Here is a 16,580-nt window from a genome sequence, read left to right on the forward strand (position 1 = left end):
TTGCTTGAACTATGACCATCACCATGGTCTGTATGTTGTCCAAAAGACAGGCAGGTGTCAATGTTGGTCCTAGCTGTTTCCTGTGCTGACTATTAAGTTATTTTTAGGCACACTTAGACAACACATAAATATTAATAGACTTGAGCTGACTATTAAGTTATTTTTAGGCACACTTAGACAACACATAAACATTAATAGACTTGAATACAGGTATAAAAAAGCAAATTAAATAGGCGCACATGCTTGATAGTTACTGCACATGGTCAATCTGTTGCTGTCTTTCTTTATTCTTCCTTTGGGACACGGAGGAAACCCATTTCTTGGTAGAAAAGCAAAATAATTCGTTACAAAAAGGCTTTTGCATTCATTCAGTTCCACGTGACTCAGGGCTAATTGGAGGTTTCTCTTTATCCTATACTATGTTATTGTTAAAATGGGTATAAAATGGGTAAGATTTTCAGCTGCTTTACAAGAAAGGCAGAGTTTAGGCAGCCAGCCACCATGGACTTGGATGCTTTGCCTTCACTCTATTCAGGCTCTTACAGTGCCTTTCTTGGGCTGGCTTATGTGGGAGAGTATGATGCAAAAGGACAGGGTGGAATGGAAAAAGTTAATTAACTGTGGCGACCAATCATGGGAGAAACTGAAAGTGTAGCAGTAGTAATACTAGTAGTACTAGAAGTGGTAACTTCAGATCTAAGTTCTTACATAGTTTTAGGATACTTTCTACTGTTAAGAATGGAAAGAAATGCAGCTTTTGGCTACACAGGAGCTATAATTATCATATAATTGTTGTTGGCGGCCTGGTGATCGAGTGGTTAGCGCATCGGCCTCAAAGTTCTGGGGTCAAGGTTTGAAACCATGTCGGTCTTCTGGAGTTTGGATGGATGTTTTCCCCGGGCTTGTGTGGGTTTTCTCTGGGTACTCCGTTTTACTCCCAAATCCCAAATTAGGCAACCTGACACCAGTTAAAGGTAGGGTCATGTTGTTTTTCCTCCTCAGACGATTATATATCCCTTCGCTGCAGCCTCGTATGAGGATTTGGAACCGAGGGAAAAAATTAAATCACAGAGAAGCCCCTTCAGCCCTCACGTGACCTAGATATATGAGTGATATGACCCTCAATAGATATGAGCTGTCACTCCACAAGCTATGAAAAGGGATTTTGGCAGATTGTAAACGATTATTTCATAGCGATATGAAGCTGTTAATTGCCACTCCCATAAAAAATTTGCTAACACACTAAACATAAAAAAAGGAGACATGAAATAACCACAAATATTTCAGCTCAACTTTATTTGAATGCTTCATATGGCAGTGTCATAAAATTGTTATAATCAAATGTCGCTGCAGCATTTAAGAAAATGATGCATGACAGCTACAACCACACACCTAGTTTTCTATTTTCTTTTGACCAAGTGGTGAGTGTGCAATGTACATTTTAGACATAAATACATTGGTAAAAAATAAGTTAATAAATAAAGAAATAAGCGTGTTGCTGAAATAAAAATAATAAATAATAATCGGACATAGGCTTTGTCATCATCATTGACTCGACTAAAGACTAATTGTCATCATAACCAGCTGCATATGACAAAATTGGTAAAATATACTAATAAAAAAAATACATATATATATATATATATATATATATATATATATATATATATATATATATATATATATATATATATATATATATATATATATACATATACATATACATATACATATACATATACATATACATATACATATACATATACATATACATATACATATACATATACATATACATATACATATACATATACATATACTATACATATACATATATATATACATATACATATATATATACACACACACACACAAATATTTTTTATGTACAGTTTGAGTCCCTATATCTTATATGTCCAATAAGTGACATAAACCAGCATGTGAATCTCTTGTAATTTTTTAGCCCATCACCAAGATCCCCCTCTTTCCAACTGATAGATGAGTAGTGATTTTTACTTACTCTCTTTGTAGTATGAAATCCCCTCAAGGCAGTGTTCAAATACTTTAGAGAGGGAGGGAAATATATGCTGTAGACACTATACACTGGCTAGATTGTGGTGTTAAAATGACCGAGCCATGAATGTAGTGAATAATCCCAGAAATATTTCTTCAGATGTTTTTCTTTCATGTGATTTCTTTTGGAGGCAAATGTTACATGTCCAAGGTTGCCCTTTCACTGATTGAGTTGAAAGGAAATGATGGAAGAAAATCTCGCTTCTCTCAATCGATTTGTATTATTACTTCAAGTAGGATGTCCATTGCAGCAAGTATTTTCTTTCCACAAATTTAAACGACGTGCTACAAAGTTCATATTGTCTGAATAAGTTGTCCACAAGAACACCAACAAAACATGTGGGCCATCTTGTCAGGTTTTCAACCTACAAGTACTTGAGCCTCACACAGTAATCGGCTGCAGCTGAGAAAAGAAGCTTTTTCTAGTCAGTTAGTAATGAAAAGTTAGCGCATGAGTTAATGTGTCTAACTGCTGGGTAGGATGGAAACATTCAAGAAAACCCTCCCTTGATCAAAGACTCTAAAACCATGACAGTTCATTTTGTGATGATTGAGCACCCAATTCATGTACTTTAGCCCCTGTGTTTTTCCTCCAAGTGCTTAAGATCATGAAACACTAATCACAGTTCCATTTTGAAAAGAAAACGAGCTATAACTAATTGGCTTGTCAATCACTGAAATAACCGTATACATTTAGTTCCACAAAGTGCTGTGAAATACACAGAAATATGCAAGGGCATTCCCATTTTATGCTGGAGGACATTGAATTAAATAACTCGAGTGGGTGGGGGTCTTGTCACTGGGACATTTTTTAATAGAATTTTTAACATGGACTTGTGACTAAGGTATATATGCGTATACAGTGTTCCCTCGCTACTTCGCGGTTCAGCTACTGCGGACTCAGAGCTCTGCGGATTTTTTTTGGAATTAAAAAATAATAATACAAATATTACATTGAGACAACATATTTTAGTGTTTTTTGTTATGACATGAATTTCACTCTCTCTACCCATATTCTATATGGTGTACTGTATACCGGGGTGGGGGGGGCAATAATAATTTAAAAAAAATGGGGGGGCGGGGATTCAAATTAAGCATTTTTGAAGGGGAATCCCTACTTTGTAGAAATTCACTTATCGCGGGTGGTCACGGTCCCCATTAACCGCGATAACCGAAGGAACACTGTACATATAGAACAGGCCAATTTTTCCCCTTGTGTACTCATTCATTAAATTTCCATTTTTATCTATTTTCAAGTTTTTTTTACATTGTGGATTTTTACTGATGGTCTCAAAACTATGAATGTATCATGTACCATGCAATTTACAAAACCCCCAAAAACTTTCAACTGTCTGACAAGTTCATAACACTGACTACCCCCGACAATGGGAAGGCTGTGACTTTTTTTTAAGAAGGGGTCTATATTCACCTCAAATGTCTACATTTTATGTCAGCATGTAACAAGTTGAATTATGATAGATTCAGTTGTTTCCCATGTTTCCAGAACTAATCTACCATGCCAGTGAGATTTTGTGAATGTAAGAAGAAGCATCCCTCACGTCCTATGGGATTTGTCGGCCGACAGCGGCTTGGAAGCCCAAGGGCAAGCTCCGGCTCGTGCAGCAATGGCCGTGAGTAAATGCGTTTGGTCGGCTGCAATCCGCTTGAAATTTAGCATGCCCTTGGCAGGACTGTAGTTGAATCACAACCACTGCCAGCTGGCACTGAAGGAAGGACCTCCCGGCCGCAAGCATCTCGCGACCGGCCTTCTGTTACGGAAGATGAATTTGGCTGAAGGAAGTCGGATGTTTTTCTGCTGCAACCGCGGGGTGGACAGTAGAAATTCAGCGGATCCTTGGTAGAATTTCAATCAACTACCACCCACCCAATTTAACCTGCTGATGAAAGAGACCTGCCAACCACAAAGTGCCGTTGCTCTTGGCCAGAAATTTGTCACGCCTAAATAAAGTTCAGATAACATAAAACATATACATGAGAGAGATGATGTACTTGGGGGATCACAAGTTGTAAATTTGCAGCACAGATTGATGGAAAAGTAAATGAGGAAGCTTGCCTAATCTTTTATAGGGGTCGGGGCATGGCAGAAATCTGGAGTTATAGGCTTATGTCACCCAAAACCATTTTAGGGTTTCCCCCTAAAGATATTTTGGAAGGTGTGGAGACATAAAACCGTATCTTGGTAGAACTCAGCGATTAAGCACACTTTTGCTCGTAGCCAATGCTCATGTTTTCAGCCCTAATCTTGAAAAAATATTACATGTACTATATTTTCCGCACTACTACCCGCAATTAAAAGAAATTTCAAAGTTCTCAAAAGCTGCCAGTGTGCCTTATATTTGGATAAATTTTGGTTAATCATTGCATGAATTTCCCTTTTTAACACAACCACTACTACCACTACTACTATTACAACTAAAGCTCCACCTAGAGGATGTATAACATCCCTCAATACTACAACTACTGCCACTACTACAGGTTCATTTGGTGTATGTATAACACAACCCCTACTACTACAATTACTAGTACTTCAGCTCCTTCTAGTGAATATATAACACAATCCCCTTCTAACACTAATACCACACCATCTAGTGGATGTACAACACAATCAACTACTACTACCATCACAAGCACTACTACTACAGTGATTTATAATACGTTGTGCCTCGTATATGAAGCAAATTTTAAGATCCCTTGTAGAATAACGATAAGTGGTACTGAAAATGAATGAATATAGAAATCATGAAGTGTCCCTTTAATTGTTAGCTCCATTCTATCACTTAAGCAATAATTTTGCATTGTGTAAAAATTACTTTTACACAAATTTGTAAAAAAATCAAACTTACATAAAAAAAATACTAATAATAATTGGACATAGGCTTTGTCATCATCATTGACTCGACAAAAGCCCAATTGTCATTACACCCAGCTGCGTATGACAAATTTTCCTTTCTACACACACACACACAAACACCAAAAATGGAAGATTTGCAATCAGCGCCCTTAAATTTTTGCATCAATGCAACATTTGCCTTAGGTAAGCAAATAATTGGGTGCAATTGACCAAAAGGGGCAGAAAAAAATTGTTCCTAAAATGTTAACTGTGTTGTCACCGTGTGGAAAACTGTTGTCCTGATGTTTATTTTGAAGTCATGTTATTCATTGTTCACATATGGTCTAAAGATTGAGTCCCATTATATTAGATCCTTAATTCTAAATCTTAATTGCCATCTCGGCTTCTATTTTCCTCTGTTCTTGCCTTTTTCTATCATCTTCAGAGCTTTCATGTTTTCCTTTCATTCTTTTCTGTTGTTTCTGCAACGTGTTGAAAATTGTCCATCTCTCATCTCATTTGCATCTCTTCGCTGCAGGGCCGCTACTCACTTGAAACCAATTGGGGCCGCTGACTGCGCTCAGTTAATTGCTCTTTCACTCACCACAGTTTTATGTTTCCAGTGGTATAAGTAGGATGAAATCGTTCATGGTTGAATTGAATGGCTTAAACAATGGTCACATGTAAAGTCAAAGACTTGCTTAAAGGTTTTCTGGCAATTGGATCAGATCAAGACGAAAGGGGTCTTGACACTTCAGCGGTCCACTTAAAATAGGGGTAACCATTTTATCTAACTGAGGACGTGTTCATCAACTTAGATTTATGAAATAACTAAGCAAACAAAATGCTTTAAATGTAATAATGTCTTAAGAGTGGAGTTCAATAGCAGAAAGAAGAAGTACGACCCTCCTTTTCTATAAGCTATGTTTTATGTAAGCTTAACAACATTGATTTTAATTTACCATTTCAAAGGTATCCAGAAAGATCGATATGAGGAAATCCGTTGTTTTTTTACGTTTTTAAAGGTCAAGTCTGTTAATGCTTGTTTTGCTGATCAGAGTATAAAGGGAATTTCTTTGACACCAGAGACCTAGAACTTTTCTATACTTACTGACAGATGAATTTTAATATGTCTCTGATGTGTATGCATGATTAAGTGGCCAGTGGGGGAATACCAGTAACAGGAGGGGGGAAAATGAGTAAAAAGAAAATAGGTATAAAATCAGAATTGGTTAATGTCAAGGGCGCTGCTGGAATTGGACTCACAAACAGAGTCTGACTCAAAGTGACAATTGAAATTTATCAACAAGAAATCCAAAGTGAAAAATAAATGGAGGACTGGTCATGACAGCAACTGAGCTCTTATCCATGATGAGGCTGAAACTACAATAAAAGGAAATAACTAACTAAATTCAAAGTACTAAAGAAACCCAGAAAGATGATTTTACATTAAGTATTAAACACAAACTTGCTATAGAGAATTCATTAGAAGCAATGCAAAAAGTCCATCTCAAATATGGATTTTTATTAAGACTGGTGGCAGGGGAATCAAAGGGATCTGAGAAATGAAGAGTGCTTTTACCCTAAGAAGAAAATGTATATATAATATACATAATATACATAAATTACTTCCTCTTGTGTGCCCTTCAGATTATGACAGGTATAAGGTAAATACATATATACATATATATATATATATATATATATATATATATATATATATATATATATATATATATATATATATATATATATATATATATATATATATATATATATATATATATATATATATATATATATATATATATATATATATATATATATATATATATATATATATATATATATATATATATATATATATATATATATATATATATATATATATATATATATATATATATATGATTAGCTTATACCTGTCATAAGCTAAAGGGCACACAAGAGGAAGTAATTATCTATTTACTTTGTGCCCAGAACACCAATGTAAACTTGAGGCGGTATCAGATTGACAGGTAAGCAATATGAAATCTTTGATTACATATGCCACAAAGCAACAGCTCAGATTTGAATCTTACTTTTATGTGGTGTTCTCATAGTCATATGGGTTGCTTTATTGACAATAAAGCTAATATTAGCCCAATAATGGATCTGGAATCTTTACTATGTATCATATCAGAAGGATGTTTCAATGTTTTATTGCGCTTACAATGCAGCTGCAAAGAACAGCTGGTCTTGTTCTGCAGAAACAGTAAAAAATACAATTTAAGCAAGAGAGGAAGGTAAGTGTATGTATATTTATATTCAGTGCGTTGTAAAACAAGTATTTGACACAATTCAAGAATGTGTTGTGTATGTTTTGCTTTCAGGGGAATGGCGCCTCACATTGATTAGACTCCCTGACAGGATCCTACTGGGGAAGCGGGTAATAACCATGCACACTGAATTAGTATGCTCACTGAGTGTGAAAAGGTAGTGGGAGATGAGAAAGTATAGCGAAGGAAATATATGCAGGCGTATAGGCGACGAAGAAAGAGTAGATGGAAAAGGTGGCCAATATACTATGTAGAATCCATGTAGAAAGATACATCTGGCACTGCAGGATTTTTACCCCATATAATCATACATTTTTAAACTCTAACTGTATCAGTGGTCTATTTTCAACTATGGAGAAAAAAATATGTTAAATGTTGAATGTTATGATTGATGCTTCAGTTTACCCACCACTTTGCACAGCTTTTCAAAACGCCTCATATGTCAAAGAAAAACATTATGTTGCGTCTACTGCTTTCCTCTCACTTTGGAAAAAAGCATCTCCTATCAATCGAGTGACCTCCCTTTTGAAGTTAAGGTTGTGAGTCATTCTGATATATGTGCTTGAATTATCACATTTCATTCAAAATGACAGACAGTGTGGTGTATGCCTAATGGAATAACGTGCACATTTAATTAAAGTCATCCTCTTTCCGCAAATGCTTTCTGGTGGCATATTGAAAAAATAACTTTTCACCTTTGCTAAAGCATCTTTTTTAAGGCTGGATTAGATTGTGTAGGTTCTATTCACATCAAGATATTAAAAATATCAAACTCCAAACTACCATGATAACGTTTTTAACTCTTGATGGTGATTAACCCCAAATCCAACGAGTTTAGGGTGAAGAAAATAGCGCAACATCCTTCTCATCCACTTTGTATTTACATTAAAATATATACCTGTGGATTTTGCTGGATAACATACTGTCCACACACAAAGTTCTTAAAGGAAGAGGTGTGTGTGATCTATCAAAATGACTCTCTCAGTCAACGTTAAACAGTGTTGATCAATGGATATTAGTCATGTGCTGGCTCATTTCTCATGATTTCATTTGCCATCAGTGACTGTCACATAAATTAATTACGCTGTGGAATCAATATGAGATATGGAAAAATGATCCACGGCTCTTCAATGTGTGTGCAACAACCTGACAAGTAACATCATCATCATGACAGCAAATAATTCAGAGTTAATAATGTAAGAATGTTCAAAGCTATCAATGCTTCACACTTCCATAGTATGGCAGAGATACAATCATAGATTTACATGATCTGGATGTAAGACCGAGTTGAATATGAAATTCAAGAGTAGTGAAGCATTGCTATATGAGCAAGAGTAATCACAGTATCAAGTGTTGTAAAACATTCTTTCCTATTAATTTTAAAATCCGCATTATTAAATGTGTGACCGTGCATATATGCACCTAATGTTTTGCTTTATGAGGTTCCTCTCTACGGCGGAAAACAACAGCAGCCTAATTCTGAATTTGATTTGAAACATGTATACTGCTGTTTTCTATCGATCATAATCATGGATGCTATCTCTCATAATCTCTCTTTTTAACTTCATCTCTTCAAGACCTAATAGTTCATTCTATAGGTTTTTAACAATAGTGCTATGACAATGTGGCAGTAAAGTCATATCTTCATGTGGAATGAGACAATTACATCCTAGAAACTAAATTGGATTTTAAAGACCCTCTTTAAGCTCCCTGAGCCAAAAATTGTGCAGTTCCAGATGACTCAATTTATAAATGTTGTCTACTGGATTTAACATGCATACCATTGATATCATCCCCATTCAAAATAAAACATGTATTTATTAGATTAATTTATTAACAACCTTGTTTCAAAATAATAATCTGCTTGACAGTTGTCAGTGAATATGAGTGACGTGCTGAAACCGCCACATCCCCATTAAACCCCCCACCCCCACTACGCACTAGGTCACACTGGTTCTATGACCTCTTCACTGAGCGAGAAGGCCATTGGTTTTAAGGAACACATTAATCAAAACTTTCACCATGACCTGTAGTCGGCCAACTCACTGCTACATTGCTCATATTTTCAATTCATTTATATCAATGACACTCACACATGCTTGAACTCCCATGCATGATCCCATGTGCCGATCCAAGTTGTGGCCAGGCAATCTGCGTGAGGCTATCTGAGCGTAAATGAAGGGCAGGAAAGTGGAGTTGACAGTGTCTAAAAATACAATGAAGCAATGTTCAAATTTGACATTTGGAACAAGGCTAATGCTTCTGAAAAACAAAAACACAACAACAACAACAACAACTCGTCATGTTCTGTTTGACTATGGAGTGACAAAATGGAGCACTGCCTCATTATGTTATAGTCTAGAGTGGCAAATGCAATCACGTAGAGGACAAAAATACAAGGGAACAAAAAAAAGTTGAACTTCAACGTCAAAAATGTTATTCTGCGCCACCTCTTTATTGCATAATCAATGGACACGATCTGGTTTCCATGCAGCAATTGTGAAAGATCAGACAAATTAATGTTATTCGTAACACTAGCATACTATTGTAAATGCTCTGAAAGTGATTACAATAGGAAATGGCCCGAAGCATAATGTTTTGATTAAAAAAAAATCTGCCATGTAAACACATTTGTATTCTGCAATAGCAACCATTCTTAGACTTCAGGCATATATAGGATATTAAAATTAATATTAAAGTATTTCTTATTTTAATTAGTTGCCCGACATTTGCTGTATTTGACAATCGGATTGTATACTTTATGGAATAACCTCTTCTGTCGATAATGATAAATGATGAATAGACCATTTTAGACATTTATATTATCTTTATGCATAATGCAATATCCTTTTAATTAATTAGAAGTATGATTAAAATAGCTGAAACAATTCTCCTTTAAACACACAAAGGAAACAAGACTGAATTGTACTGGGAAAAGGATTAAAACAAAGGATACATTGCAAGAAAAGAATCCATACTTTCATACCATAAAGGATTTCATGCTTCCTATACCCGTCTATGTCTGCATACAGATGAAATGTAGTAGTCTAATTTTGGCCTCTCTCCTTATGTTGACAAATTACATTGACCACCTGCTATTGAAAATGTTGTGTACACAAATCACTGTTAATAGAAAGCATTACACAGGAGCAAGTGTATCTGAAAGTTGTACCTTTGCTGAGAACAGATTGCCTCTTCAGGCCACTCAAGGGCACAAAATTGGCCTTCCCACTTCCTTTTCTGAGTGTTTCTGGCTGTGAGTAAGATTGAAAAAGCACACCAGCCTGATTTTTCTGCTGCAAAGAGGATATTTAAGTCTTTCCGGATTAGTGTTTGATGCATCCAGTCCATGGATATATATATGTTACATAGTTTACTGTAATGGTGTTTTTTGAGTGGTTTCAATAATGCAGAGTTCTTCATCTCGCCCACACGTCGGTAACCATAACCAAAACATGTAGTGGTGTCTTAACATCCCTGCATTATATTTCAGGTTCCCACTTTCTCATCTTAAAAGACAACTAAAGAACAGAAATGCAATGATCGTGTTGTATATGATGAAATCCTGTGTTTTTACAGAGTGTACAATGTTCTATCTCAGGTCTGACTTGTGATTTGTTGATAAGTAATTTTCCCTGGTTTCTCACAGCAGAGCAGGAGAAAGATAACCTGCTCAGTCATCTCTTGATTTTATTATTGATTTTCCTTCCATCTTTTTGGTCTTTAACAGCAGATTCCTGGAATAAGCAACATACACACTGTCTTGTAGAGTTTGACAAGCGAAAAATTGATTATCTGATGACCACTTATCTTGGCTTCCTTTTTCCTCCTCCCTTTTTTGCTTTTTACTAGTGTTTCAACCTAGAAGCACCACAGATCTGCCTAGTCTGTGTTGTCTCTTGCACAAAGCACGATTGTAATCTTTAATCTGGTCTCATGTGGTAAAGTCTTGCAAAACGAACTGTGTTATGGGTACTATATTTCTTATGAAAGCTCATCCTTCCAATACAAACTTATTGAAATTATTAGAGTGCTAACACCAATTGTAACGTGAAATTGTCCAAAATATAGTAAGTATCAAGTCTAATGGAGGTAACCATGGAGGTGAGCAAAGGTAAAAGGTATCGGGGGACAAAGAAGCAAGAGGTTGGAGATCAGATAGGCAAAGACACTTCTCAAAAACGCGAGGAAGCACTAACAGTGAACTGAAAGAAACAATTTACCAACATGGCGGACCTCCGGCTGGCTTAAGTATGTAGGTGATGATGATTGATGACACCTGCCGTCATTCCACCTGACTGGGGCTGGCCCTGTAATTGGATGACACACACAAGCCCGCAAACTCAGACCGAAGACTGAAAGTTAGGCTGCCTTGAGACTGCAGGCATATCTCATTCCAATGTATTTCATCTTAATATTCAATTTATAGGGCTGGCAGGTCACATTTATTTTAGCAAGTAACCAAATCGGAAATGGGCCAGTTCAGAATGGGCCACATTATTGACCCATCTGACAGGTTACTGTGACAAAGAAGACATGTAGTGCAGTTTACCAGAATAACAGACAGTGACATTATTTACCTACACTGCCATTGTTTACTAACCCCTCCTTGTCATCTGCGTAAGGTGAAACCTGGGCTTAGCACCTAGAATCCCGTCCCATAATTCTTAAAAGGGGCACTTTTTTTCAACCTGGCCCACTTTTGTTGTTGTCAGCCTTGATTTCATTATCTTGTCTTTGTCAAGTTCCTTATATTTATTCAAAAATACACGAGACGAAAGGTGTGATTATCTGACTTTTGGCAACAACCTTCACCACTATCTTGAAACTCCATAAACCATACGCACAGAAGATTTTTTTTCTCCTTTTATTTGCACCCAAAGGTCACTTTGTCATGCTGTAAAAAATTAAAACAGAAACTTTACTTAGGTATTAATCACTTACTTTCAGTGGTCTGAGCAGATAAGCTTCTTGTGTGGGATTTTTATGCAAACTTACTGAGTGCCATGTCTACAAAGTGGCCTTGGTGTAGACTGAAAGCAAAATTCTTGCATGAAAGGAGTGTTCAAAAGTTGATAGAAGAATATGCTTTTCGTCACCTTTTCTGTACTGTTCTGAAATGTTCTGCACAATCAGCTGTGTGGAAATTTTTGACCTTATCATTTTCAGGAATCGGCTCATAGTTTTGGGAAAAATTGGACAAATCTTTAAAAATAGGTTTAAGAATGGGAGGCTGTGTGGGTTTTCTCCAGGTGCCCCCCTTCCACCCTACATGCCAAAAACATGCAAGGTAGGCTGGTTAAACACAAAAAAATGACCCATAGGGGTGCCTGTAGCTATCCAGCATCCCCTGGGACTCTTGTGGGGATAACCGGTTCAGAAAATGAGTGAATGATGAATTCCATTATTCATAAAATCTTACATCTGGAGTACAATCCAAAATTTCCATAACGGTCATCTAAATTTTAAAGCGAGTCATTTTTTTTTATTAGGTCAAGGGTTCTCAGTAATTTGCACAAATGAAGACTTGATTAATCATCAAGTTTCTAGCAATTTTTATACTGGTTATCAGATTTTGTGTCACAAGTGAGTTGCAGCCTATAAATGCTGACTTTGTATAGAAGGTAAACTACCTTTGGTGAATGCAGATATGGATATATATGGTTCACCATCTGCCTAATTGTGGCCCCTGAACACTAATTTGTTCAGTAAAGGTTATGATTGGATCATTTTACAGCCAGGCGGCGTTATAGCAATACTTGATAAATTACATTGGACATGACTTACATCAACAGAAACGATTCCAACACTGTTTAGCGATGCCAATGATTTTACTTTGGTAGGCTACTTCCCATTTGGCCCGATTACTGTTGTCTTGAAATGACCGAGCCTCAGCACAGCTTGCACTGTAAATGTATCTTTTATACGAGTCCAACTGGGCTGTTTGACAAGAGGCACCAAGTCCGCCAGCGTATTGATCAATGTACTGTGCATTTTAGATCAAAAACAATTCTTACATAAGCATCTCATTTGATCTGAATTGCACACTATTCCACATATGATAAAATGCAGTACTTTCGAACAAAATAAGAATATTTGATCATATATGAAAGGGATGACTGTACCCTCCTTGGGACACTGGCACACTTTCTAGGAAGCCAGAATATGAATTTAACTGTTTTAGCATATCTAAAATATAATTGAGCCGAAAGCTTAAAGCAGGCCCCTTCTAGGATGAATATCATTGGAAAAGGGTGAATGTTTAATCAAGAGCTCATCACATAAGGCTGTGGTAAGTACATTAAGTTCTCCTAAATGCATATGTTTAAAGGCATTGATGAAGCTTTGACCTTGATGGTGCATACCGTTCACTGTGAAGCCATAATTACATATTATAGAAAGATAGGAGGCTGATATTCCATATATGCCGGCAAGGTTGTTCATTAGTGTTTGCATAGCAGGTGAAAGTACTATCACCTCCTTGATTGGGATTTGGCGACAGACAACACATTTTGTCCCTTAAAAGTGGATTCACGGGTCAAATAAAAACAGATGAGTTTTAATAGGTATGCTAAAGGCACTGTGATACATACATTTTATCAGGCCATATTGCAAAATGACTACAATCTCACTGGACTGCCTACATCATCCTCAGGCTAGGGTTTGATTTGCATGCTACTCATGACTTATCCCTCTCAGGGCATGTAGATCTGATGATTAATCTAATAAGTTACGCCCTGCGGGCACCCTGAGGTAATGGCTCTGCTGTTCAGGGCACTTTGAAAAATGCCAAATGACGTTGACAAGCTTTACTCTCCAAACAAGACAATGGAGAGCAGAGTCTGACCTTGTTGCATTCTTGGGTATATTTTGCTTGCATACACAAAACACATAACAACTTGGCTCTGTCTGTCATTGTGCATTTGTGAATCTGTTTTTTTAAGTAAAAAGACTGGGACTTCTTTGTTTTTATGGTCACATTTGCTTGTAAGGCATGGCAGAGATAGCTGGAGGGCTGTGTGAGCAGCATGGTCTGTCTCAGTTGGATTCCTCTTCACAAAGCTCAAAGATACAAAATAAAGAAAAAGCCTGAGAACCCAAACAAGTAAATACTATCCATGACCATGAACATTAAAAATTATGATTATTATTGTGTCAGTATATCTTGACCAGACATTTGATTACAGCTATGCTGTTGTTTGGCAAACATTACTGGCTTACATGTATAGTGTGACTACTAAGAATGTGATTGTGCACTGTGTCGAACATAATATTTCATATTTTTCACATGAATATGTCTGGGTGAATAGAAAACTTACAAAACTTGAACCACTATAGCCATATTTCGTGCACAATTGCTAAAACCTGTTTCTTGTATAAATGATCGGTATCACCTATTTAGACAAAAGCATTTCTTGTTGTTCATAATTAATGGTGTGCCTCTTAACAACTAATTTGCTAACAAATTAATTGAGTGAACAAAAGAGCTTGAGAGATTTTATCGATCTAAGGTACATGACAAACTAAAATTGGGGGTGTGTGAGTGGAGGGGGACTTCTGACAGAGGATTATAAAATGTGTTGTACTTTCTTCAAAAGTGGAAAAAATGTCATTTTCCCTTGCAGAGACTATATCACAAGTTTGATCTCAACAGATTTATGATCTATATCTGTTTGTATTTATTAAGGCAGTATAGAATTTTCAAAAACATACTTAAGACGCGCACAAAATTGGGTTCATGCAAGCTCAGAGGCACTCAAGTTAGCAGAAAACCATTCATCCAAAGCAGGAGCAGATGCTGCAGTGAAAGCAAAAAGAATCAACAAAATGGTAGGGCAGAGTGAGAATAGATAGGAAGATTTTTATTATTGTTATAGGCTGTTCACGTACAGTGACAGGCTTTTATACAGAAAGGGTAAGAAGAACAATTGGGTTAAAAGAGTCAAGTGTCTTTCACCTGCCATGAACTATGCAAAGCATTATTAATAATCATTTTAACACAAGGACAAGAGGTGGGAAAAATACAATTAAACAAAAAATAATTACAACTGCTCAGCCAAATGCCTTGTTGAGTCATCCATCACCTGTCAAGTTTTAGATTTAGACAACCAATGCATTTCTTAAATGTTTTTTCTCGAAATGTCAATTTCCAAATCAATAGTGTGACCGTTTTGGCAGTTTGTTTGTGGACTGGCGGACCATGTGCTTTTGGATAAAGACCGTTGAGTGGGGTGAGAATAGGCATGAGTTCCTCCAACGCATTTGCGCCAATTAGCAGATTTTCTCAAGTATCTTTCATAAGACTGCCTAGCAGCCTAACAGAAGGGAAAAACTGGTTTGCTCAGCAAGAAGGTAATGCGTGCATGAAGATTTAATGGCGAGATGAAGAGAATCTGGTTGAAAAGATTTAACAAGGGAATGGGCAATAATAACCTACATCTAACCCTACAACCGAATGAGCTGAATTCCTCTGTATTAATACATTCATATAAAAGATAAACAGTCAAGTTGTAAATAAAGCCATTTCTACAATGATTAGACAGTTCAACATATGCAGTTGAAATACTAATGAATGAAAGAAACCAAAGCTCTGAAAGTAAACCCTTCTTTGGCTGCATTGTAATAGCGTGGCCTTATGTCCATGAAATTGTGACTTACATCATGTGCAAGGACACACCCACCCTTTACGCATTTCAGCATAGACTACTAGTGTAGTATTCTGCTATCATTCTACAAAACAAAACTTAACACGTGTACTGGTTTGTGCTGTCACGAAACACACATGTCAAGCATTTTACGCTTGAGTGTACGTGCACAGAGAACAGAAATGTGACTCAGAATTATCATGCATTCAAGGACACAAATGATTTGTTGTTTACATTTTAACACTGTGCACTTGAAGTATATTTTGCTCTTAAAGGTCACATGATTGTTTACTCCTTGCAGCTTAGAATCAACCGCAGAGTCTTTTGTTTCTGTTTTATTATTTTTTAATTCAATTTTTTTAATGCCTGCCCTTTTCAGTGAGCTGCTTTGGAGTTTTCAAAAATTGCATTGGAATTAAACTTGGCAAATGTGAATATAGGCACATGCACAGTGTGCCTTAGCCAGTGGCAACCATCTAGGCTCACTAGCCAACATTAACCATGACATTTCACTTGCACTTCAAAGTAAAGCTGTGTCACCCGTGTCACCCTCACCCACCCTGCAGAAACCCTCATGCGAGAAGGTCCCCTCTATCCTTTTCCGGTTGGAAAGGCCATAGTATTGTTGAAAAAAAAAGACATCTGAATCTATAAACTTATGTTGTGATATTGAAACCCATTGAAAGGCAATCT

Source organism: Stigmatopora nigra, chromosome 1 (assembly GCF_051989575.1).
Source record: "Stigmatopora nigra isolate UIUO_SnigA chromosome 1, RoL_Snig_1.1, whole genome shotgun sequence".
NCBI lineage: Eukaryota > Metazoa > Chordata > Actinopteri > Syngnathiformes > Syngnathidae > Stigmatopora > Stigmatopora nigra.